The sequence below is a fragment of the Cavia porcellus genome, unplaced genomic scaffold (genome assembly GCF_034190915.1).
Source record: "Cavia porcellus strain 051 isolate PalLab524CR breed Dunkin Hartley unplaced genomic scaffold, mCavPor4.1 scaffold_18, whole genome shotgun sequence".
Lineage (NCBI taxonomy): Eukaryota > Metazoa > Chordata > Mammalia > Rodentia > Caviidae > Cavia > Cavia porcellus.
This window is the reverse complement of record NW_026947501.1, coordinates 19,497,971-19,523,761: the sequence shown is the minus strand read 5'-3', so window position 1 is coordinate 19,523,761 and position 25,791 is coordinate 19,497,971. Positions and strand designations below refer to the sequence as shown.

Here is a 25,791-nt window from a genome sequence, read left to right as displayed (position 1 = left end):
GCCGGCCTGCTGCTCCTACCCTGTCCTGAGCCTCAAAGCCATCACTTTCTCTGCTTCCCCAAAGCCACCGCCAGGACCTGACTCACTTGACAGTTCCCCTGTAGCACAAGATGGTCCCCCCACCTCAGCTAGTTACTTCAGTTTGTTAGTTTGCCAGGTAAAAGTTGCAATTACAGTTCCTGCCACTTTTATTTCTTAGAAACGGCTGGTCACAGTGATGCCTAGGTTCCATGCTGTATGTTGTATTCCCAACTGACGAGCTATTTTGCTTTTTTACTATCTGCTTGCTTAACCCAGATAAGCCCTAGACCCCAGAGATCAGGGTCTGATATTTTGGGAACAATCTCAATCAGTGCTTGTCGATGTGAAATAAATCTGCCTCTAAAGGCTCGGTGTCATTTTAGTGTTTCTGTTTGCCCTTGCACCTCCATTTGGCAGTGGGAGGGCTGAACCTTCTGCCTCCAATATCGTGCCTCCTCCGGGCCTTTCTCAGGGACCTGCTGGCCTCCTGCCTCCCCTCTGTTCTCTCCTCTCTTCCAGAGTCTTGGTCATCCTAGAGATAAGGCAGTCTAGTTCTGGTTTTTTTGTGTGTCTTGTGACTCCATATTTATGGTGCAAACTCCATGCTTTCAGGGGTTTCAGGCTTAACTGAACCGAAGTTCAAAAGGCCTCATTCCTAAGCCACTCCTAAGCTGTCCTTCTGCGCCTCTGCTTCATCACTCATCCCTCGAGGCAGTAAATGCTGCAAAACCGTGAGGGAAGCTGAATAAAGAAGGGCAGGAGACCTCAGACATAAACACAGGGGGAAAAAAGGATACAATTTCTTGAAATATTTTCTCTCTCTTTTTTTTTTTTTGATGGGTACCAGGAGCCAAACGCAGGACTTCGAACTTTCCAAGCAGGTGCTGTACCATTGAGCTATATCCCTGGCTCTCAAAATATTTTCTTATTGCAATTTCATTTAATTCTCAATGATCGCCCCATGATATAGGTGCTATAAATAAAGAGATGACACTAAGCTCCTTTCTGATGATACTTTACCAGGGCTTTTTTTTTTTTTCTTTTTTCTTTTTTAATTTTTTGGTATTGAGGATTGAATTCAAGTTCTAGCAAAAAATTACAATCAGGGCTAAAGACATGCACTCTTATTTCACTTAAAGGACAACACAAAATCACGGAGATGAAATCTTGTCGAATGGAGACAAGTCTTAATCAAAGGCACACTTGAAATTTACAAGTAAGCCTATTATTTGGAAATGAATAAAGCAAAAGATTTGAGAACTAGCCTCTTAATTAACTTAAACTCCCTCTTGGAACCTCTTCTAATAATTAGCTTATCAAAAAAATCCTTTTGCTTACCTACAGCGTGAATGTCAAGTTTGCTTAAGCATTCAATAATATTGATTGAGGCCCTTCTGTAGCCCCTGTCTAAAGAGTAATTAGGTTTCAAACTTTCCAATTGGTAGCACTCACGTTTGAGCTGTGCTCTTCCTACAATTTGAGAATGCTTTTCTAAACTAGCCAGAGAGGAGTTTTATTCAGTGGACGCTTGCTGGGTGTTGGCTGGGTCACAGCACTGATGGGAGGCTCTGGCCTGGAGAGGAGATCTAGGAGCCTCTTGGGAGAGAGAAAAGAGGGGGGAAGCCAGGAAAGAGGTGCTCACTGAGAAAAAGTCTAAAGGAGAAGGTATTAAGTATTTGAGGTGTGAATGAAAGCTGTGTTGGGGACGAAAACCAAAACTTTTGTCTCCCTTCTTAGATAGTGACTGCAAATGAACTGATAGGTTAACAGGAGAAAAAGTGCTTGGTTGCCACAGATAGACATGAATGCCCAGAAATGGCTGAAAAGTACGTGTGCGCCAGACACAGAGACTACTACATGATTTTACCAAGGACGGTGTATTCGTGGAGAAGGAAAAATGTGAGCTTCTGGGGGCCCTGCCTTACAAGAAGTTAGATGTGTGGGTGAGGAAACTGCTCAGAGGTTTATTGATTTAAATTTTGTGCCCCTGGAATAGAACGCAGGTCTCTCCCATGTTAGGCAAATGCTCTGCCACCAGGCTACACCGTCGGTCTGGAAGGGTTGCGGGACTTAGATGTGTGCAGGCCCACTTTGGTGTTGGCTTTTTGTTGGGAGCCACAGCCCCGAGCCCGGTCGCCTCACTTGGCGGACGTGCGGCCTGTGGTAAAGAGCAAAGCCTGAGGTAGATTACCCCTCCCATCGAATATGTTAGTTTCCTGCTTACCGCGTAAACAACCCGCTCAACAATATAGTCTGCCTGGCAACTGATGATGTTAGCCAATCAGCTTGCCTTGCTTACTTTAACATGATTGGACACTGTACCCGTATATATACCGGTGCCATCCCTGGGCGGAAGAAGAAGCCAGATAGAAGCCCGGAAGTAGAAGCCCAAAAGGAGCCGCGGGGAGCAGACCAAAGGAGGCTTCAGCTGGGAGAACCCAGGGCAGGCTGTACGGAGAAGGAAAATAAAAAGAAAAGGTTGTCCACTACCAGACTTTGTCGTGTGTCCTTCCTGCCGGCCGGGAGCGGACATCGACATTTGGAGGCCCGCCCGGGGACTGATCACCCCCGCGACGTGGAAGTGGACAACGCTCCAGTACAGAGCTGCGAGACAGGTGAGTTGGGGATAAGCCTGGGCTCTGGGTGGCGCGCACCTACAGGGCTTTTAGACTCCCCTCAGGCTCACGCGTAAGTGGCGGATTCCTTGGGCCTCACGCGGTGAGTAACATATTAAAAGATGGGAAACATGTTAGGTAGCAACACTAAGAGCGAGGGTGGTTGTGGAGAAAGCTCTCAAGAGCTTACAAAAGTACGCAGGGTATCTGAGCAGGCCCAGTCAGGGAGCTCCCGAGAGGGGTCCGTCAAGGGGAACAAGGATGCTAAGGAGGAGGACGGGGCTCTAGCCTCGGAGTCGTCTGACTCCGAGGACGAGGGAAAGTTGAATGGCAAGGAGGCCAAAGAGACCAGCTGTCAGGAGCCTAAGTCGCTCAATAAGGAGTCGCAGGGTTCTTTTCCAGCGTTGCCCCGCGAATTGCGCTCTGCTCAACCTGGTCTGCGGAGGAGTAGAGAGCTCCTGAGCGCTCCCCGGCGCGAGAGGGAGGCGAAGCCTTCCGCCCCACCTTGGGGGCCGTTTCCGGAGGCGATCCCTCGCCGCGGGGCGGCCGCCCGGGAGCTCCCTTCCTCTTCGCCAGAACAGGAAGTGATGCACGGGCCCCCATTTTCCGCCCAATCACGGCCGCTGTCTTATGCTCCGCCGCCGGCAGGTCGGTATTTTTACAGGCGGCTTTGGCAGGGGGGACGCTTGTCTCATGAGGTACATCCACCTGGGATAGATAGTGGCCCCTACGAGATATTTCCTGTACAAGTAGCTATGGGCCAGGGACGCAATGTATGGGAGCCTTTTGAGATAAAGCAGATTAGAGAACTTAAAAATGCAGTTACAACCTTTGGGCCGACTGCGCCTTACACCATTGCCATGCTGGAGAATCTGTCTTCTGGGCCCCTCACCCCCGCGGACTGGATTCAGCTGGCAAAGGCCTGTCTGCCCTCGGGCAGTTACCTGGATTGGCGAGCCTGGTATGCAGAGTTCTCTGCCGAGCAGGCTGAGAAAAACGCCAATCGAGGAAACCGGGGGTGGAACAAGGAAATGCTTATGGGAGAAGGTCGGCACGCTGATGACCAGACCCAGTTCCCCGGCGCTGTCTATGAGCAAATCAATGCCATAGGACTCCGCGCCTGGAAGCAAGTAAGTGGTGCTGGAACAGCCTCCTTGTGTCTTTCAAAAATAATTCAGGGTACCACAGAGCCATTTGTTGACTTTGTGGCCCGAATGCAAGATGCTGCCGATAAGATATTTTCTGATCCGGGAGTGGCTCAACCGCTGGTAAGACAGCTGATTTTTGAGCAATGTACAAAGGAGTGCAAGGCAGCGATAGCTCCTCATAAGAACAAGGACCTCAATGCCTGGATTAGGATATGCAGAGAGATAGGGGGGCCGCTCTCCAACTCGGGAGTGGCTGCTCTCCTGGCCGCGGCTGTACAGCAGAGGGGACCTCGCGGGTTAGAAGGGGAATGTAAGGCTAAAGGGTGTTTTGCCTGCGGGGAGCCAGGACACATTAAACGTCACTGCCCAAACAATGCAGATGCTAGGCCTTGCCCTAGGAATGAAGAACCATATGTTTGTGGGCGATGCAAGAAGGGATCACACAAAGCTGAGGAGTGTAGGTCGGTCTTTGATGCTCAGGGCAACCGTATTTGTGGACAAGATGCTAGAGAGCCAAAAAACGGCCAGAGGGGGCCCCCTTCACAGACGGGCCCCCGCCCCAGAGACAGGACAGCTCAGGGTGGCAGCCTTCAACAAGGGCCACCCCTGGGTCAGCAGGTGTGGACCTCAGTGTCGTCTCCAGACTTATATGGGTGTTCATCTTGTCATTTGTCACTCAGCACCCTATAATTTTTCCAAAGGTTACTGCCTCTGAGCCATTAGTCCCAGCAACTACAATATACACAGATGGCTCCAAGACGGGGATAGGCGCCTATGTGATCCTAGGCAAGCCCCCGGTTACCATACAATTTGAACCAGATCAGCCTCAGGTGGTGGAACTGCAGATCGTTAAAATGATTCTTGAACGGTTCTCAGAGGCCATTAACATTGTCTCCGATTCTAGGTATGTGGTCAATGCTATGCAAGTGCTTGAGACTGCCGGTTTAATTAGATCCACTTCCACAGTGGCTGGACTGTTCCTGTCTATCCAGACATTGCTTCAGAACAGACACCATAAGGTCTTCACCACCCACATAAGAGCACATACATCCCTGCCAGGGCCTATGGCACAGGGGAATGCGGCTGCTGACACTGCCACTCGCCCGTTATGGATTTTTACCTTACTAACACCAATCGAGCGAGCCCGTGCCTTCCATGATAAGTTTCATGTCAATGCCAGGACACTAGCAAACCATTTCCATGTTTCTAGAGCAGATGCACGAGATATCGTGCGACTATGTGACTCCTGTGCCACATATAAACCTGCCATACCGATGGGAGTAAACCCTCGAGGTTTGATCCCTGGTGATGTTTGGCAGATGGACATCACACATATACAGGAGTTTGGGACTCTTAAATATGTTCATGTTTCCACAGACACCTGTTCTCGCGTCATATTTGCAACAGCAGAAACAGGTGAAAAAGTGTCTAATGTGATCAATCATTGCCTGGCGGCTTGGGCCGCATGGGGCAAACCAAAAATATTAAAAACTGATAATGGACCAGCCTATATAGGCAAAGCCTTCAATGAGTTCTGCAAAATGATGGAGGTTCAATTAAAACATGGTATCCCATACAATCCCCAAGGTCAAGGAATCATTGAGAGGGCTCATAGAAGCCTCAAAGAAATTTTACAAAAACAAAAAGGGGGAGTAGGCCAAGGCCTGGCCCCAAAGGCACGATTATCCATGGCACTATTCACACACAATTTTTTAAATTTAAATAATGATAATCGCTCCCCAGCTGTGGAGCACTGCAACCCTTCCCCCAACCATAAAGGGTGGGTGAAGTGGAAAGATGTCCTGACAGGACAATGGATGGGCCCGGATCCGGTAATCAGCTGGAACCGAGGCGCGGTTTGTGTTTTCCCACAGGAATCGGGACGAGAACCACTGTGGATACCGGAGAGACTGACACGGACAACAAAGCCCTCGACTGAAGATCAGACCTGCCCTACTGGAGATCCATCACAGACCAACCAACAAGATGAATAGAAATAGCGGTAGCCCGAAATGGACAAGAAGATCCTCAGGCATATGCATGGCTCGCTCGCCTAGCCTACGACCGAGTCTAGGGACGGTGAGCTTCCCACACTCCTCCTCTAAAAAATTATGATATAGCAGGGTAGATGAGTCAATGACGGGTAAGAGCGTGCCTCCCCAGCACGACTCGACCTAAGCCAGGCCCTACCCCATCCTGCACGTAAGCCGCTGGACTGTTAGATGCTGCCCAGGTCTAAATTTCTCTCCGAGGGGATTTCTTTACGGAGAGGAAATGAGTGCAAGCTTGTGTGCATCCAGGTTCCGTCCAGTTTGTGCCTGGCCCTAGAAAAAGGACGAGGGCCTCAGGGCCTTGGCAGACCATGGCATGGCCAACCAGGGTCTAAGCCAAGGACCTACGGTGGGCCTACGCATAGGGCATAAGCCTCTGCACCCAGTCCAGAAAGGGCTACGATGCGCACATTCATAAAAAATAAAAAAGGGGGAGATGTTGGGAGCCACAGCCCCGAGCCCGGTCGCCTCACTTGGCGGACGTGCGGCCTGTGGTAAAGAGCAAAGCCTGAGGTAGATTACCCCTCCCATCGAATATGTTAGTTTCCTGCTTACCGCGTAAACAACCCGCTCAACAATATAGTCTGCCTGGCAACTGATGATGTTAGCCAATCAGCTTGCCTTGCTTACTTTAACATGATTGGACACTGTACCCGTATATATACCGGTGCCATCCCTGGGCGGAAGAAGAAGCCAGATAGAAGCCCGGAAGTAGAAGCCCAAAAGGAGCCGCGGGGAGCAGACCAAAGGAGGCTTCAGCTGGGAGAACCCAGGGCAGGCTGTACGGAGAAGGAAAATAAAAAGAAAAGGTTGTCCACTACCAGACTTTGTCGTGTGTCCTTCCTGCCGGCCGGGAGCGGACATCGACAGCTTTTTGTCTTCTTTATAGTCATAAAAGTTTTCTGGGAGGAAGGATTTATGGTAGTTTTCATTTCTTAGAAGTTTCTGCCCTTAGTCAGATAAGAGAAGCTCTGCAAAGGCTTAACTTTCTGTATCTGTTAATTCTCAAAATAATCCATAAGCTAACATGCCAGATTTTGGAGCAGCAAGTCCTAATTCTCTCCAGAGACAATGGGTGCTAAAGCAAAGAGAACTTTTTTCTAGTACCTCTTAGGAGGAAAAACTCATTTATTTTGTTTTTCAGTATAAGAATTAAAACCAGGACTTGCATATTAAGGTATATACCCAACCCTTTTAAAAACTAAATTTATCTATTTATTTAGAGACAGCATCTTGTTAAGTGCATAAATTGCCCAGGTTGGGTTTGAACTTGCAGTCCCCTGCCTCAGGTTCTCAGAGTTCTGGGATTACAGGTGTGCACCATCATGTCTGGCTTTGCTTTTCCATGGGACGCTGTCCCCCATCTGCCTTGACCAAACCCTGATGTCCCAGCTTGAGTGGGCTTCTCAACACCCCTGTTGAGGTCCTTCTTCCCCTAGTTGAACGGGGCACAGCAGGAAGACTTGGAGGACAGCGGCAGAGATGGACCAACCGCGATGAGTCTGCAGCTGTGGGGTAATGTGGGGCAGCAGCCAGGGAGGAGAGGTGGAGAACACGGTTGGGCTCTCATTTCTCTTTTCTCCTCCCCCTTCTCCTCCTCTCCTCTCCCCTTTTCCCTCTCCTCTCTGAGATCAAATCCAGGGGCATTCCACCACTGAGCTACGTTTCTAGACCTTTTTATTTTCTTTTGAGATAAAGTCTTATTAAGTTCCCCAGACTGGCTTCAAATGTGCCATCATCTTGCCTCAGCCTCTTGAGTCACTGAGATTTTAGACATGAACTGTGGTTCCCACCTGAGGTTCTTGTTTGTAAAGTGAATCATGGTAAAGGGTATAGTTGAAGCTCACAGATTTTTACTAGAATTTCAAATAGGATTTATCAGAGAGCCCTCAGAGAACTCCTCCAGGGATAGGTTTTTATCCTATTTTCTGCTGGAAGACTCAGCAGCCTAAGAAGGAATCCTTGCACTGCAGGTATTGGTCTTAATGGTTCCAAGATACTAACACTTCCCATGAGTAATGGGACAACTGTAGCCACCCCCCTTTATCACATTATCTAAGTGACACTGGTGTTTCACTTAACTTCCTTTCCAAACACCAGAATCAATAATGGCCGTTATCCAGTGGTTGAGTAAGTTCCTAATTAAGCTTCAGGGTGACTGGAAAGGAAGGAGTCAATCCACACTGGATTGAAACCCTGGCCTCACCATTTTCTACGTGTCCCAGATCAAAGATGGCTACAAATTCTATGCTTTCTCTCTGTGAGACATGGAGTCTCTTTCTCCTCCCCTCTGACCTGGGTGGGACCTGTGACACCCTTTAGCCCAGAGGGTACAGCACCAGTGTTGCTGGGACTGAAGAAGACTTGGACTTACGCCCGGCTCCCTGAGGATGCTCGCTCCCAGGGAGGGCACTCTCTCTTGGAACACAGCTGTCACCTGGACAGGGTACATGGCCACATGACCGTCCTGGTTCAGTATTGGCTAACAGAATTGTGCCTGGACATCCAGCTCAGTAGAGCCCTTCATGACTACAGCCACAGCTGACACCTAACCATGACTGTGGGAGAGACTCTCATGCCAGTGGGACCAGGTCAGTAAGAAGAAAGTGCTGTTTTAAATCACTGGGTCCTGCGCAGTGCATGACCACTCTGAATTTTAGTTTTTCCTATAAAATTGGTGAGATAGCATAGCTCTGATATGCCTACAGTAGTGATGGATAGACACACCCAGCACAGTGTGCACCGCGGCAGGCCTGCCGTAGGGGCCAGTTTCCTTCCTGCTCCTGCTCTAAGGCTTGGGCAGCCCCGTGGGAGTGAGTCTTGGCTGCAGCTCTGAACTCCCTTGGCAAACACTCAGCTTCCTCAAAGGGAACAGCTACAATCAAATTTGAATATAGAGCTGGACAGCATTTGATTTTCTTTCTGGGGCAATCTGTGACCTTCTTAGGAAAAGTAGCACTGCTTTCTATAGGGGAAATTATGTTTTTTCTCTTCAATTAAAGAAGTGAAGGAATCAAGTCCTTTTTCTTTTATAACAAGGACTATGCTTGCTCCTACTGAAATGAAACCACTTTTCTGTGTTCACAGCCAGCAGGTTTCCTTCAACACCTAGCCCAGAGGACAGCCAACTGGATGGCAGGCGGGCTTCACTGAACAGATGAATAACAATGGCTGAAACTGCTTTTCTTTTCTTTTCTTCTTTTTTCTTTTCTGTTCTGTTCTTCTCTTTTCTTTCTTTCTTTCTTTCTTTCTTTCTTTCTTTCTTTCTTTCTTTCTTTCTTTCTTTCTTTCTTTCTTTCTTGAGGAGGGGGAGTCCTGAAACAATTGATAAACAAGAGACCAAAGTGGGGCTGGTGGTGCATGCCTGGAATCCCAGTCCTGGGCTGAGCAGGAAGACCCCAAGGCCAGTCTGGGGAATACTGAACTGCAGGTTTCTCGGGTCCTGACTAGAGGAGTGAGCAGTCAGGGCTAACCCTGCTGAGGACAGGACTGGGAACTCCTTGGATTGCCTATTTCATGTGTTGCTTTTTTTCTTTTTAGTAGTGGTACCAGAGATGGAACCTGGGGTGCTCTACCACTGAGCTACATCCCCAGTCTTTTTCTTTTTCTATTTTAAGACATGGTCTCACTAAAATCCCCAGACTGACCTGGAATTTGCTATCCTCCTGCCCCAGCCTCCTAACAGCTAAGACTGCAGGCTTGTGACCCATCCCTAGCTGGTTTACAGTTTTTAAAATTCAGAATTATTTTCATATATGGAGCAATTATGCAACCAACATGCAGTGATGAAACAGAATATTAACCATAGCCCAAAAGCCTCACACACCTATGCTATAATTCTATATTCTTATAATAAAATGTATTTTAATCAGTATGTGACAATTTCCCAGACAATCCTGCCTCTTGTTTTTCCATATCATTTATACTGGTGATCTTTGTTTCAGTGATTAGCTAGTATTCCATTGTCTGAATACAACACAGTTTACTAAATTTTACTGAAAGACAAGCAGGTTGCATCCAACCTTTTGGAGCTGATATATATATTCCCCTTAAGTTACTTTGTTGATCTCTATTTTTCCAGTGGCAGCTGGGCACTGCTCCCTGTAACCCCTTTAAAAATACCCTTCATTCTTAGTTCTGCAATGTGTTGGGTGTGGTGCCACCTGGAGTGGTGGCCTATTCTTGCCTCCTGTTAGGACTCAGTTGTTCCATGTTTGAATATGTAACCAGGAAGGAGAAATAATGTCCCTGACATTCCCCACTTCCTTTCTGAGCAAATCACTGTCCAGTAAATGAACTATTTTCACCCCCCCCACCCCCCCCACTCCCCCACCCCCCGCCTTCAGTCAGCTGGGCATTTGGCATTATCCTGGCTCAAATTGCAGATTTGGAAGCTAGACCCCAAGAACTCTTCCTAACAGGACTAGTTGGAGGGAATCTTGACATTTTGATTGAGCCAAGGCTTCTCTTTCTGGGTGCTTTTTCTCTTCCTTCAGGCTCCTCTCAGCCCTGCCTCCCCCAGGTCTAATCTCTGGTGTCTCCCTGCTTTGATCTCAGCTCTCAGAATCATGGGAACAGAGAGTCCAAGTCAGTGCCTGTTTCTTTCTCCCAGTGGCATTTGCCCTTTGAATTTCATACTCACCATAATTACCGAACAAAAAGCTTTGTCTCCTAAACCCTGGGATTCCTTGACAGCAGGAGCAGTTTTACATTTAGCAGTGGGGCGGCCTCTTCCCCTCCTCCTTCACTGGTGGAACCATGCCATCTTTTTCCAGCCCTCAGAGGCCAGACTAAAGATGCAGGTCTGGCCAACTCAGGACCTTGGGGAGGGGACGTGTCAGAGTGTCAGCTGCAGCCGACAGCAAATCCTACCAGCTTGTGCTGAGAGGTGCCAAGGCTGAGCTGCAGAAGCGTGTGTTGCACAGACAGATACCGGCAGGTAGCTGGTACCTGGGGCAGGCCTAATCCCACATAGGAGGGAGTACTTAGGTGTAGGTACCATGGGGTATCACTGAGCTTTCTCTTGCCCTTAGAGAAGGAATTGTCAGTAACCCTCTCAGATGGTTTCTATAAAAGTTAAAGCTGATCAAGAGCCCACAATAAGTACTCCATACATATCAGTACTAATTATTCTGAGGTGGCCTAGTGGCCCAAGGCTGTCACAGCTGCATTCGTCCTCCTCTGATTCCTTCTCTCCTGACTGAGTCAAAAAAGCCAGTCCGGGCTCTGTCTGCTTCAGCCTCCCTTGCCCTGGTCTGATGGAGTTCAGGGGCTGCCCCACCTCCAGGTGAGAGGCTCCTCAGGACAGTGTCACCTCACAAAAGGCCCTGACAGGAATTCAGGACAGTGCAGTGGCTCATGACTGTAATCCCACCTATTTGGAGGCTGAGGCCAGAAGATGGCAAGTTTGAGAACAGCTTGGCAAGCCCTTGTCTCCAAATAAAAAATTAAAAAGGGGTGGGCATGTGGCGCAGTGACAGAGGACCCAGGGTTTGATTCCCAGTACAGAAAAACAAAGTGGCAAAGCCACTTCCATTTGCTTTGCTCCCAGCTCTGAGAGTCCGGAATGTGAGCTGGCTGGACTGGGAGGGCCTGCTCTGCACATCGGCTGGTGTCATTTACTCAACTGCATTTAGCCAGTGGCCCAGAGGCCCAGCGGGGCTGGAATGACCAGGCAGGCTTCACACACATGTCTGGCAGCTTGGCCTCCTCCACGTGGCTAGCTGGGGCTTCGTCACAGCACGGAGACAGCACCACTGGACTTCCTAATGACAGCTGACTTCTAAGAGGAATGAGTTTAGAAGCTGCTGTTCTTAAGGCCCAGCCTTAGTACTGTACAGAGTAACTCTGCCCCATTCTTTTGGTCTGTATTAGTTTTCTGTTGCATTTGCAATAAAGCACCAGAAACACACTGGCTTAAAACAACATAAGTATTGAAGTTCTGATGGTAGCAGCCTAGCATGGGTAATAGCAGACTAAAATCAAGATTCAGGCAGAGCTCCATCGCTTTCTGGGATTTTATAGGAGAATCCATTGTTCTATCTTTTTTTCTTTTCTAACTTTCTTTTCTGTAGTTGTTTTTGCTTTTTGAGACAGAGTCTTGCAAAATTGCCCAGGTTAGATTCAAACTTGTTCTCCTCGCTGGGGATATAGTTCAGTGGCATAGCGCCTGCTTGGCAAGAGAGAGGTCCTGAATTTGATTCTTCGTGCCAAAACCACAACAACCACAACAGCAAAACTTGTTCTCCCACTGCCTTAGTCTCCGAGCACCGGGGTTACAGGTGTACACCGCCATCTCAACATCGTTTCGTTTTTTCTCTAGCATTGTGTGCATTACTTAGTATCCCGCCTCCCATCTTCAGAGCTGACAAGGATGGGGTGAAGTCTTTCAGCATTAGATTCTGACTTTCCTGGCTCTCTCTTCTTCTTTTTGGGTGAACTCAGGGAGCACTGAGCTACATTCCATGTTTTCTTTTTCTTTTTCTTTTCTTTCTTTTATTTATTTATTTTTTTTGAGACAGATCTTAGTAAGTTGCCCAGACTTGCCTTAAATTTACAGTCCTCCTGCCTCCACCTCCAGAGTAGCAGGATTACAAGCGTGCACCTAGCTCGGTCTTTCACTTTTAAGAACTCTTGCATTTACATGGAACCCACCTGGATAATCTCGGCTGCTCTCCTCATCTGAAAGTCAGCAGAAGACAAACTTAGTACCATCTGCAATCCTCATTCCCCTTGGCCGTGAAACATCATACAGTCACCTGTCCTGGGAACTGGAAAGTGGATGTCTTTGTGGGCCCATGTTTATCACCACATGATGAAAACCACAACGGGGACCACCAGGCTCGAGAGGAAGGCAAGAGACTACTGTTTGATGTGAGGGAGAGCAAAACTCTTGGGGCTCCCTGTGAGCCCACAGCACCCACTAACTCATGCAGTCCCCAAACAAGCTCATGAGGCAGTGAGCATCATCCGTGTTTTAAAGTGGGAGGTGTTGAGAATTTGACCGAGGTCAGTCAGCTGGAAGGGGCACAGCTGGGTTTCAAGCCTAGACGGTTTGGCAGCCACAATGCTTGTGCCTGGTGTGCCTGGTACCCAGCAATGTTTGTTTTCTCTTCCTCCGTTGACTCCCACTTTTTAGGTCCTTTGGGACAGGAAGCTACCATGGCCCTATTTTATACACACACATCTCCCCCTTAATAAATGGGGTGGTTGGGTGATGCCTGTTGAAGTTCATGTAAATCCAGGCCTGGTTTGCTGGCCGTGCCCTGTCTGGTTGGTAGTTTTCCCATCACTTCTACTTGGGCTCTGACTCACCCATGGCACTGCCACCCAACCACGACATTTTTTTGCCTTCTTGACTCGAACCCACTTCTGGCTGTTAGTCCTTATTCTCACGAGCTGTGCACAAAGGAAAGGGAGCAAGCATCTTCCAAAATCAGCACCTTGTTAAAATATCTTCCAATGTCGGTGGATTGTGAAATCACCTGTGTGGCTCTCTGAGGCTCTGTGTGTGTGCTTGGTGCTGGGCATTGAACCTAGGGCCCCACACATGCTAAGCATGCATTCTATCACTGAACCTCATTCTGGCTCTTAAATAGGGTCTAAGTAATGCTTCTGTCCATTTATTTAATAACAGTGGACACTATTTCATGCACCAGAGTTTAATCATGAATGTCATGTTAGCCAGACAAAAGAGTCAGTTGGTATGGGCTGAGCTCTGCCCTTTCCAGGCTAGGACCAGTGAGGGCACCAGTGTCTAGGCATCTTGCAAACAGAGGACTGCCTTTGAATTCCTTCACTGGGCTGACAAATACATATTGAACATCTGGCTTTTGCCAATCACTGTGGTGTTCCAGAGAACAAATAAATTAGGTGGGTCTTGCCCTTATAAGAATCCCATAGTTACAAGCTGGTTACAGTGGCTACTCATGAGGCTGAAGCAGAAAGATCACTTGAGCCTAGAAATTCCAGGCCAGTCTCAGAAACACAGTGAGACTTGGTCATTAAAAATAACAATGCTTGGGGCTGGGGATTTAGCTCAGGGGCATAAGTGCCCACCTTGCACTGTGGTCGTGAGTTTGATCCCTGGTACCGATAAAAAAAATAAATAACAATGCTGCTGCTGTTGATGATAAAAACTCATAGTTATAAAGTTATTGTCCACATTTTATAGCTGGGCATGTAAAATCTAAAGATGTCAACTGCTGTATTTGCTGATAAGGCAAGGCTTTGTTCCCCCACAAAATTGTTCAGAAAACAGAAAGGATACTTGAGTCTTTGTGATGCCATGGTACACCAGTGATTTCTAAGTTACTTTGTATTTAACTACCATGGTATAGTTTGAGGAAGACATTAGCCTAAAATCACCCCAATTAATGCCAGTTTTAGATGCTGAGGAAGATCATTGACTCAGTACCAAAAGGAGTGAGGGAATCTAACAGATTTGTTAGTTATTCCTGGAAGTGTGACTTCACATTTGCAATGCTGAAAGTTGCCATAAACAAGCCTTTTATAATGACTTTAAAAAGCAGTAAGAAAACTGGTTATGTTGGAGAGACCAGTGAAAACCAACTGACTAATGCTTTGTGAATGGGCACTTTGTGATTTGTGATCAAATTTCCGATGACAGCGTTGTACCCAGAGTCCAAGGGGCTCTCCATCAATCCAGGTAGAAGTGAGAATGCCCCGAGCGTGGCTCTGATGATAGCAAGGACATTGGTGACCAAGAGGCACATGAAGAGTTTGAATAGATTTGTTTTATGACCTTTGAGAATGGAAAAAACAGTATTTATATGAGCCGATTATAGTGTATAAATGTGTGCATAACGGTTATGCACACTTGTGAGTACGAGTTCCCAGAGTCATTCCAATCTCATCTATGTCTCCGAAAGTTGCATGTGCTGATGTTGGCCAAAATGCCGCGGGATGATTCTGTCCATTGGAAAATGTAGGGCTGTGTCGTTCTTGGCATGACTTCTATCTGGGGCTCTGTGCTACCTTGAGCCAAAGTTAAACAAGCAGGAGAGGCCGAGCAAGGTCTCCCTACTGATGCGACTGCCTTAAGTCCTCTTAAGACTGGATTTCCCAAAACCTCACCCAGTGAGTCCGTGCCCCACTGACTGTTTCATTTCAGCTCAGATCACGTATTGAGCTGCTAATATAATAGAGGAATTGTTTTTCAAGTTTATGAATTACTTTTAGTGCCAAACTAAGAGAGAAGAGAGCTTTAAATGAGAACCAAGGAGAAAGAGTGCTTTTGACTAAGAGCAAGAGTGGATTTGGATTTAGCCAGGCAGTTTCCCTGTTTTACCATGGATCTTCCCTTTTGCTCTGCTTATTTTTTTATTTTTTTGTACCGGAGATCGAACTCAAGACCTCGCGCTTGACAGGCAGGCGCTTATGCCACTGAGCTAAATCCCCGGCCTCTCTGCTTATTTTTTCAGAAGAATTTCAAATGCCTGAAAGCTCAGTCCTTACAATGATGGCCACAGGGAGTAGCTAAACATGCAGTGCCCTCCTGAGGTCTTTAAAATGAACAAACAAACAAACACATGAAGTTTGTACGTAAGCATGCATTATCTTTAATTCGAAAAATTCATTTTCACAAATATAACAGCTATTAGGTTGTAACATTTTATTTTCACTTGCCATATTTGCATTGAACCCACTTCATAGTCAGTATCTTTCCTTATTATTAATCTCAGATATTATGGATCAGATATGGTTTGAGTGTGTCTCCCAAGGCTCATAGTGGTGGTGTTGAATGGTAAGACTTTTTTTTTTTCGGTGGTGGTATTGGGTTTAAACCCTGGGCTTTTGTACTGAGCTACATCCCTATTTTCCAACCTTTAAAACAATAGAAATTGAGGGGCTGGGGATTTCGCTCAGCAGCATAAGCGCCTGCCTTGTAAGCGTGTGGTCCTGAGTTTGATCCCTGGTACTGATAAAAAAAAAAAAAAAAAAAAAAAAAAAAGGCCCATTAAAAGGGCGGGGAATGTAGCTAAGTCATAGACTGTGCCTAGCACATATGAGGCTGTGGGTTCAATCCCCGGTGTTGCAAAAATAATTAAATAAAGGCAAGAATTTAAAAAAAAAAATAGAAATTGTTTTTAGAAAAAAACTTGAGACAGTGTCTTGCTAAGCCTGTGCTGGAACTTGTGGTCCTTTTCCCTCAGCCTCCAGAGTGCTAGGATCTCAGGCATGCACACACCCTGGGCTGAGTTGTGGAACGTGTAAGAGGAAGGGCCTGGTGGAATGGAATTAGGCCATAGGCATTTCACCCTCAGAATGGACTAGTGCTGGTCTTTCAGAGTGTGTGGGTATTGCAGGGGAGCTGGTTCCATTCCCCCAAGAATGGGTGATTATAAAAACAGCAAGGTGGACCCTCCCTGAGCCTCTTGCTTCCTGGCTCACCATGTAGGCTCTGTCCCACCATGCTCACTCCCACCATGATGTCATGGGCCACATTGTAGTTTAGCCAGAAGGCTCTCACCAGAGCCAAATAAATGCCATGGCTTGGATTTCTAAAACTTGAAGCTAAGTAAACCTCTTTTCTTCATAAAATACTCAGCCTTCAGTATTTTGTTACAGCAACAGAGAATGGACTAAGACACAGGCCAAGAAGACCAGAGCATCTGCCTGTGGGTAATATAAGGCCCTTCTCTGCCTGCTACTCCACACCACATTCCTCCAGGATGCCCAGAGGACTAGATGTGAAGGAGCAGAACAGAAAGATGCCATGATGGTTAATTCCATGTGTCAACTGACAGGATCAGGGGTGCCTAGATATTTGGGCAGCCATTATTTCCCAGTGTGTCTGTGAGAGTGTTTCCAGATGAGAAGATGAGATTAGCATGTAAGTCACAGGGCTCAGTTAAAAAACGCCGTCCCCAACCTGAATAGGCATTGCCCAATGCATTGAAGGCTTAAATAGAATCAAAGGTAGAGAGAGAATTCATCCTACACAATTTTTTTTGGCTGACAGAGTCAGGACATTGGTCTTCTCTGGTCCTCAGGCTCAGACTTATGCCATCAATTCAGTTTCGTGGTTTTCAGGCTGTGGACTCAGATTGCATCTGGGACCTCTCCGTTTCCACAACTATACAAGTCAATTCTAATAATTAAACCTCTTATTTATATAACATACACACCCCTATATATAATCTATATACATATTACATGTGCCTACATACAGGTATTGTATCCTAAGTGTATATCATATTGGTTCTGATTCTCTGGAGGACCCTGATACAGATGTCAAAAACAGCTTGAGCTGTGTCTTTGTGGTGGTGTATTCAATATTATCTTAGCTTCTCCTGAGATCTCCCATTTCAGGCCACATTCTTTCAGACAAAAAAGGAGCCTAAAAGTTCTGTAAAACAATGTAAGAGACCCTGCACTTCTCAGAGCAAGCCACGCAGCCCGCATATGTGGGCTAGGATTTACTCATCAGCAAAACAACACGTCTGTGATCCCAGCAGCCAGGAGGCTGGGCTACACAGGGAATTCCAGGCCAGCCTGAACTGCATAGTGAAACTCTGTCTCAAAAAGAGGGAAAAACAAAAACAAAACCATCAGGCAACAACAGCAATAACAACAATAAAAAACCAAAACCCCAAATCAACCAACCAACCAGCCAACCCAAAAAGCCAAGCAGCTAGATACAAAAAAAAAGGGGGGAAGACTACAGTCTAGGGAGACAGACAGCATTGTATTGAAATTTTGGATGCTTACTTCTGGACAAGAAGTTGAGCATTAGTTTCTTCATTTGGAAGCAGGAAATAATAGCTCTCTCTTGTAGTTGCCATAATCTTGTTGTGAAGATTAAATACAATGCATATTTTATAATGTGTATAGGTATAGTCTATATGCTATACAAATGCAGTAATTGTCACCATGATAATCACCACTACACATGCAAAGGAACCTGTTCTTTTAAAACATAACCATAAAGCACAAGGCTGCCAGACTATGTAGCCTACTACCCCAGAAGTGCCAGTCACATGGACCACAGAGTCTAGTGGTGCCTTGGGAAAGCACTATTTAAGCTTTTAACTATCTTTTTTATTTAAAAAAAAAAACCACAATTCTGTGGTGACATTGTAATCTGAGTATTAGGGAGGCTGAGGAAGAGAGAGAGAGAGAAAGAAAAAGAGAGAGAGAGAGAGAGAGAGAGAGAGAGAGACAGAGACAGAGACAGAGACAGAGACAGAGACAGAGAGAGAAGCCAAGGATGACACATGTCAAAAATCCCAGCTCAGCTGCTCAGGAGGCAAAGACAGAAAGAACCCAAATGACTTGCTTGGGCAACTTAGCAGGGCCTTGTTTCAAAATAAAATGTCTACAAAGGCAGGGAAATGTAGCTCATAGGAGTCTCTTGCTAGTATGTGGAGGCTTTGGATTCAATAATTCCTGAGTAAGGCTGGAAAAGCTGTGGGTCTGCCCTTCATGCTAGAGGCAGGAACCCAGCATACAGCAGGTAGAAAAAGCCAAAGCTGTATTCAGAGTTAAGCCCGGCTCCAAGAATCCAGGTATTGACCTTGATGGTCGGCAAGACTGCTGCCAGTCTCTGCCTCTTTCCTTCCGGGCACAGGACAGGGAGAAACTGCCCACAGCTACTATCTGCCTCACTAGACTGGCACGAGCCTTATGTCTCTTTAGCTAAAATGAAAGTCCTGAAGCAGGGCCCGTCTTTCTTCTCATCCCTGACTCTCAGCACAAAGGCTATTAAATGTTGAGTGACTGCAGGTGTAGCTCAGTGGTGGAATATGTGCTCAGCATGCATGAAGCCCTGGATCCATTCATTCCCCAGCACCAAAGAGGAAAAAAAAAAGGAAAGGAGAAAAAGAAAGACAGAAACAATTGAAGATAAGGAGAGGCCCTAGGCATTACGGTCAGAGTGGAGAGAAACTGGCAAGGGAGGAGGAGCGCAGACACTGGAGATGGAGATGCAGGAAGCAAGCTCCATGCTCTTCTCCCCTCATAGCTGAAACAGTCATGGGCTGCATGTATCAGATCTTAGGGTTGAAGGCGGCCGTGTGCTCCCATCACGATCCCTCCGGACCACGTTTCTCTGACCTTTAAAATTTCAATTTGAAACCTAACAGGATTGCAGTGAAAGCTTGGTTTTCTGCCTTTTTATTAACTGAAAATATCTAGTTTACTGTGCATCTACTCTGCATGAGAGTAACTTTTGTTCCTAGTAATGGGCCAAACCCATGACCCTGAAGATTCAGAAGCACTGAAGTCCCAGGTCATCTCAGAAGTCTGAGTCCCACAGCAACCTAAACAGAGTGTGAAGGGTATGCTGCGGGGCAGAAAGGCTTTCCATGGTTGCTCTTCATCAGCCCAAATGACTGATTAACCTGAGTAATCCATTCCCCCACCAAGCCAGATAATAGATATTTATCATATTTGGGGGTCAGGCTCAACTATGAGTGATGTAGAAATAGACAGACAATATTTCATCCCCCACATTGCTCATGCCAAGAAAAATCTGTCCAAGGCAAATTTGAGATGAGTGATGTTCACAATGAAACACGGTGTGAACCTACACAAAAACACATGCCCCTTCTCTGTGCATGTTTTAGATGGGTGTCTCAGGAACACGAAAAAACGCCCTATATAACAGCTCCCTCCAGCTTCTTGGCAGTTCACCATCAGAGTACACTTAAGAGATTGAATTATTTTATTTCAAATGTGTAGAAACACATTGTTCTCAGAAAACTGTGCTCATGTCTCTCTTGAGTGTCAGCGTGTCTGATCATTTGGATTGTCCTCGTCATGCAGTAAAAGTTGGCTTATCTTCCTGGACATGACAGAGATACTAAACTCAGGGCCAGTGTGCACCTAGAAGTTCTGTTTATGTGAATAATGTTCTCAGATCTACAGGAAGATGAATGCTCATGGTAACTTGGTGTGTAGAAAAGCATTCAACGTTAAGAGCAGGATGGAGGAGGGTAGAGAGAAGGGTCAAGAAAAATAAAACCAACAACCCAGGGAGGTCATCTTAGAGAATTAGGAAATCCAGATCTTTTCTTTCATAAGCCACAAATCTTTCCGGGATTCCATCTGGCTTTCATTTCTAACCCCTTGTCTTGTAACAGACAATAAGGATAATTTTAAAGCTAAACATACACTCTTCCAGAAAGAGTGCAAACAAGGGATCCACTCTTTCCCCTTCTTTAGCCTGGTAGCAGAATTTTCTTTGGAATTATTAAAAATGGTGTGGGTCACCTTTTCTCTAAAAACATATGAAGCTGATGCATAACTCTTTTCCAAATAATTAATCTTTCCAGTGGAATCTTTCAAAGCCCCACATTTCCTGTTATTTTATACAGCTGCAATTTGTAACTGGAGCTCCTGCCCAGTGTTCCATAGGCAAAATGCCAAATCCACTACATTTCACCTACAGAGGTGCCCCACACAAATAATCCTTAACCACAAGTTAAACAGTTAGGTCCTGTTCTAACCGAAAAGAAAAAGCAAAGCAACAAAAGACTTTTAACATACCTCTGTGTTAAAATTTTAGTGGATGCTCACAATATTTTATTTTCCAGCGTCAACATTTGCAAGTATCACCATTATGCCACAATAAAAGGTTTTTCAGAAACGGCTTGGCTCTTGTGCTAAGCTAATATTTGTGAGTCATAAAAATGACAGCCTCTCCAGTTATCTGGAAGTTGAAAGCTGTGGTGTTTGTTTCAGACCCTCCTCCTCAGTTTCCTTCTCCCTAAGTTGCAAGACCAAAGCCAAGAGTGGTTGGAGATACGATGGGGCAGGACTTGGGAGGCTGATCTGTGAGCCCCTTCCCTCTATCTCCCCATTTCCCTGTTCCTTCAGCTCCTTAACTCTTCTCCAAGGTGGACTGAAGTTTTTTAAGTTGAGAGTTTCTCCTCAAACACCTCCCTAACCCACCCCACGGTTCTGCGTGTGACCTGCCTCCTCCTGTTCCAAACTGGCTGCCACCGAACCAGACCTCAGCTTCCTCTCCGGCCCTACCTTCCTGGCGCCATCCCCACTTCCTTTCCTCCCATCCCTCTCCGGATGCTTCCTGCCCTGAGGTCAGGCCCTGCACCTGTGCTCTGGATCCCAGCCCCTCCTGCTCCTTCCGGAGCCTCTCCCTGTACAATGTCTCCTCTTCCCTGCACAAGCAACACTTCCGGTGATACCAGACTGGTTGGTCTCACACCTTCCCTCAACCCAAAACTATTATTCTTTCTTCTCCCAGTGAGGTTTTTGAACGGGTTGTTAGTACTCTGCTTTATATCACTTTCCCTCACTGCTTAGCTTCATGACAGGTACACACGCACACGCATGTGTGAGCACACACACACACACCTTCTCTCTGGGACTATTTTCTCCCAACCTTCTTCCTTTGGGCTTCGAGGAAACAAAACCTCTTCTTGCAGTCCTCATAGTTCAGCCTTTTCTCTGCTGGTCTCCTCTGCAGGCCTATCTGTCTCTACAGAGCCATTAAATACTTAGGTCTTAATTAAGCTTCCTTTTCTGGCTCTTCAATCCCTGTTAGCCACAGTCACTGATCCAATAACCAGACTCCTGTTTGTGGTTTCCTACTTAAAATCTCTAGGTAGGTTTCTCATCGCCACAAGTTCAAACCCCAAATCAGGAACTTTCCTTCCAAATTAGGTTTTCTTTCTTGGATCCCTACCTGGCAAATGGTATCACCACTCACTGAGCTGTTCGGGTCCAAAAGGTAGATAGACATCCTTGATACCTCTCTCGATTTCTCAAACTTAATCCATGCCTCAGTCCTAAGTTTTCTTAGATGCACTTATTTTGTCTGTTTCTACATCCACCTTACTGGACTGGGGAGGTAGCTCAGCAGCACAAGTGTGCACATTGTGCTGTATAGCGTTGAACTGCATAGCATTTAAGTGCTATACTGTTCAGGATGGCCTTGAACTCACTGGGTTGCCAAGGTTGGCCTTGAACTCATGGCAGTCCTCCTGCCTCAGCTTCCAGAGTGCTGGGATTAGAGGTGTCCACCACCAAGCCTGGCCCCTCTCCGTCTGTTCTTAACTCTCCCTAAGCTGCTTGTCACAGTGTGGCCAGGTCATGTAATCCTCTGGCATGGAATCTTTCAATGGTGTGTTAGGCACAGACCCTGCGCCTTGACTGTATCCTTCCTCTCTTGGCTCTTGTTACACTGGCACTTGCTGCTCTGGGTTCCAATGTGATGGGAACGGCCCGCATCGTTTATCAGGGGTGCGGCCACGGAGGGGCTGTGGAATCCCCCACCCCACACATCCCCAGCACACGGTGTTAGCTGCTGCGGTGAGACATGAGCTAGGAGCTGTGTGAGACAGGAGGAGAGCAGGCAGATAGCCTTCCTTCCTCGTTCCCTGCCTGGAACTGCTCTGAGACACAATTTTCCTTGTCACCTCTCTGGAGAAGTCCTGTTTGCTGAGCAAACACGCCTGGTAGCTGACCAGCTGCGTTGCTCGCAGTTGCCCTGTTGTGACGCAGTCATCAAAGCAATAACACTCAGCACCGCTTTGCTTCACATCTGTCTTTGCTTCCCCCCCTTTTTGTCCTCACTCTCACTATCCTGGACTTTTATCTGCCAGGAATGCCGTTGCTTTGGTTTTCAACTTTGAAGATAAAGGGAAAATACCTATCCGAGGCTCTGCATGAGCCAGTTTGTGTCTGCTTGTTAGCCTTTTCTCCTCTCTTGCCACTTTCCTGTCTAACTGAATCCACAACACAGAGCTTTTTGTTCATGACAAGTCTCCACATGCTAAACGTTTATCGGGAAGACCCTTCTTTTCTATCATGTACCGCATTTGCTTAGCTGGTTCCTTTCTCATCCCATGTCAGCATCTAAGTTACATCCTTTGCAAACTTCCGGGGCTCTCTCTCTGCTCATTCCTGTCCAAGCTTCCTACGTTACCTTGGTTAGGACTCTCATGGATCTAAGTCACGATTTGAATAATGTCCCCTCCGGCAATGACTGTGAACTCTGGCAGTAGCAGAAGTACTGTCTTTAGCAATGCCAGTATTGCCGTGGAGCCCAACACCCAGCAAACTCACCCCGAATAAATGCACCAATGAGATCCAGTACACTGGCTGTAAAGCTAAGATCAAAGAAGTTAAGAGATTGATTCCAGATCAGATTGCCGGCTAGCGAGTGGTAGAGCCCTCTGTACTTTCTATCTTCTTTTTAAAGTTAAAATCATCTTTCTCAACTTCAAAAAGACAGATAATAGATCAATGAAACAGGATAGTGACTTCAGAAATAGACTTCATACTTGCATCAACATGTGAAAATCACTCAGTCTCACTCATAACAAAAGAAATGCAAATATAAAATGCCAAGAGGCATTTTTTGTCTTTCGAATTGGCCAAATTCACAGAATTAGGTAATTTCTTGTCTCACTAAGCACTCAACAGGGAAGTGCCAAAATTATGTGACTGCGCAAGTGTTTGTGGAGTGTGCCCATTGTCTTCCTTCGAGGAGGCAGTTTGGTAAGAGAGCTATTTGATTGCAGTAAGTACCAACTCACAAGAACACACTCTCTGCGATTCAACACAGCGGTTCACCTCTCCGGTGTTTATTTAGTCATACATTTGTCCAGGTGGGAAATAGTGAGCATACAAAGACATTCATTGCAGCCTTATTTGAAATAGTAAAAGATTTATTATGCAACATTTAGGGACTGGTTGAGTAAATTATGGTTTTTTTGTAGAGTGGAATATTAGGTAGTTATTTAAAAAGACCAAGGCAATTCTAATCTTTTGAACTTTGTACCCCATAGCTCTTCATGTTGCATATTTCTATATTAATATAGAACTCTCTCCAACATATATTGTTAAGTATAAACAAAAACAAAACAGATTATATATACATTCATTTTACAACATGTGACCATTTAGGTTAAAAATGAGTAAAAAGTACAAATGAAACCAATTGAATTATAAATTAAACTCAGTAAGGACAAAGCCCTCAAACAATTTGTCTTTGTTCTATTGCACAACAAATATTTTCATTAATGTTAACTAAATGTGTTTCAATTGACTAATATTTGTTAGTTTGTTAGTCAAGTTGAATAGGAAGGAATATCTTAAATGATGAAGAAAAGGGGAACAAAGGAAAAACAGATGAGTAATCATTGTTTACACTTGTTAACCAGGCGAGTAAAATATTGTTAAAGGAGAAAGTGCAGTCTGACAGTTGATATGATGATTTTAGGTCATCTGAAATTTTTTGTTATTTTCCATGAATTAGCCATCCCTATGCCAAGTGAAGAACTGTGTGCTTTTGATTGTATCAACTCCTTTCTACCTCAGTTTGAAAAGAAAAGATACTTTAGAAAACTCTGCCTGCCAAAAGCTCACTCAGATCAGGTCTCTGTTATTTTATGTCCTCACTGCCAGATTAACCTAGTTTCTGGCTCTTACACCACATCAGGAAAATCAAATGCGAAGATGCTTATGTATCTGCAGAACGATTTGTTCATGCTAAAGAAACAGGTATAATTTGATTAAAGCCAGAGTTTCATATTGCTGCCTGCACGTTTCTTTGGAAGATGTATGGCTTTATGGCTTAGACCTGGGAAGTAATAACTGTGAAATCTGGCTGTTGCCAAAGTAAATATCTGCGTGTTTTCCTGTCAGAATTTTCAGTGTGTGAGCTTGCTATGCCTCAGTGGGGACCTTACAGCTACAGAAGCACTTACGCTGTTTCTTCCTTGATTTGAAGGCTCTTTTTTTTTTAAAACTGAATAATATTGAGGCGTATAAATACAAAAGAATATTTTCTAGTGTGATACGAGCTCAAATAGTTATAACATTGGGAAGCTGTTGTCTTCTTATCCTGAAATCACTGTTAAAGACAGTGAAAATCCCATCAAAGCCTGGGCAATGAGCTCTTTGCAGGACCAGGCTTGACCCTTTGGTGTCATTTTAGAGAGATAGATGATAGATAGATAGATAGATAGATAGATAGATAGATAGATAGTGTCTTAGTTACTTTTCTTATTGCTGAGACAAAATACCTGGTATTCAAAGTTAAGGAAGGGAAAGATTTATTGTAGCTCCCATTGTGAGGAGATTTCAGTCCACAGTTGGCTGGCTCCAAGGCAGAGTGGCACATGGCAAAGGGGCATCGCAAAGGAGAACAGTTCATAGCACCCACAAAGTAGAAAAAGGAACAAGAGACCTTAACAGCATCTTTCTGCCCCTTTTTATCATTTTTGTAGGCTGCCAGGATTAAGGCTGTGCCAAACCAATCACTGGACTGATTTAGTATTCTCACAACCTTAATTCTAGTATCACACACTCTAGGCCCAACCACCTCTGTAAAAGCCCCACCTATGACTGCATGAGGCTTTGTGGGGGTACCCAGACACAATCCATAACAGATAGAAAGATGATAGATAGATAGTTACATAGATTAATAAGAGCAACCTTACCTAAGGGGAGCAGTAGTGGTGAACCATGCAGATTACTTGTTTTTCTTTTAAGCAAAAGATATTAATAAATGAGTTGTTTTTTCTAACCTAAAACCTTAGAATTCAGATTTAATTGCAGTATGAGCATTTCTAATAAATAAGTGGATTTGGGTTTGCAGTTTGGGCACTCGTCTCTAAAATGTTGGCCATCACCGGAATAGAGACTATATTTCCTAGGCTCTCTTGCAGCTAGATGGGGCTAGTCCTTGGAATGTAAGTCGTATTGTTGTATGGATCTCCCAAGGACTTGAAGGAATCAAGTCTACTTAAATGAACCTCCTTTTCATCCCATGGGACTTGATGGCCTGTGTAAGAATGCTGGAGTGACAGAGATGAAAAAAACATAGTCCCTACCCTCAAGGCTTTTACAATGTATAATCACACTTCAGAGAAGAACTGCCTGGATATGGAAGAAAAGGGAGCCTGCTCTGGCTGAAGGAAACTTGAAAGCCTTACAAAGAGGATACTATCTGGAGTGGCCCTT

At 45.6% G+C, this 25,791-nt stretch overlaps 2 long non-coding RNA genes across 2 annotated transcripts in view; both read left to right on the top strand.

The window, feature by feature from the left end:
- LOC134471284 (uncharacterized) overlaps positions 1-25,791 on the top strand; it is a 78,563-nt gene that overhangs the window by 30,917 nt on the left and 21,855 nt on the right. The window lies entirely within an intron of this gene.
- On the top strand, positions 570-6,117 carry LOC134471282 (uncharacterized). The gene is made up of 2 exons (XR_010040585.1): positions 570-2,636; positions 5,659-6,117. It is a non-coding gene; the product is annotated as an uncharacterized LOC134471282 (long non-coding RNA).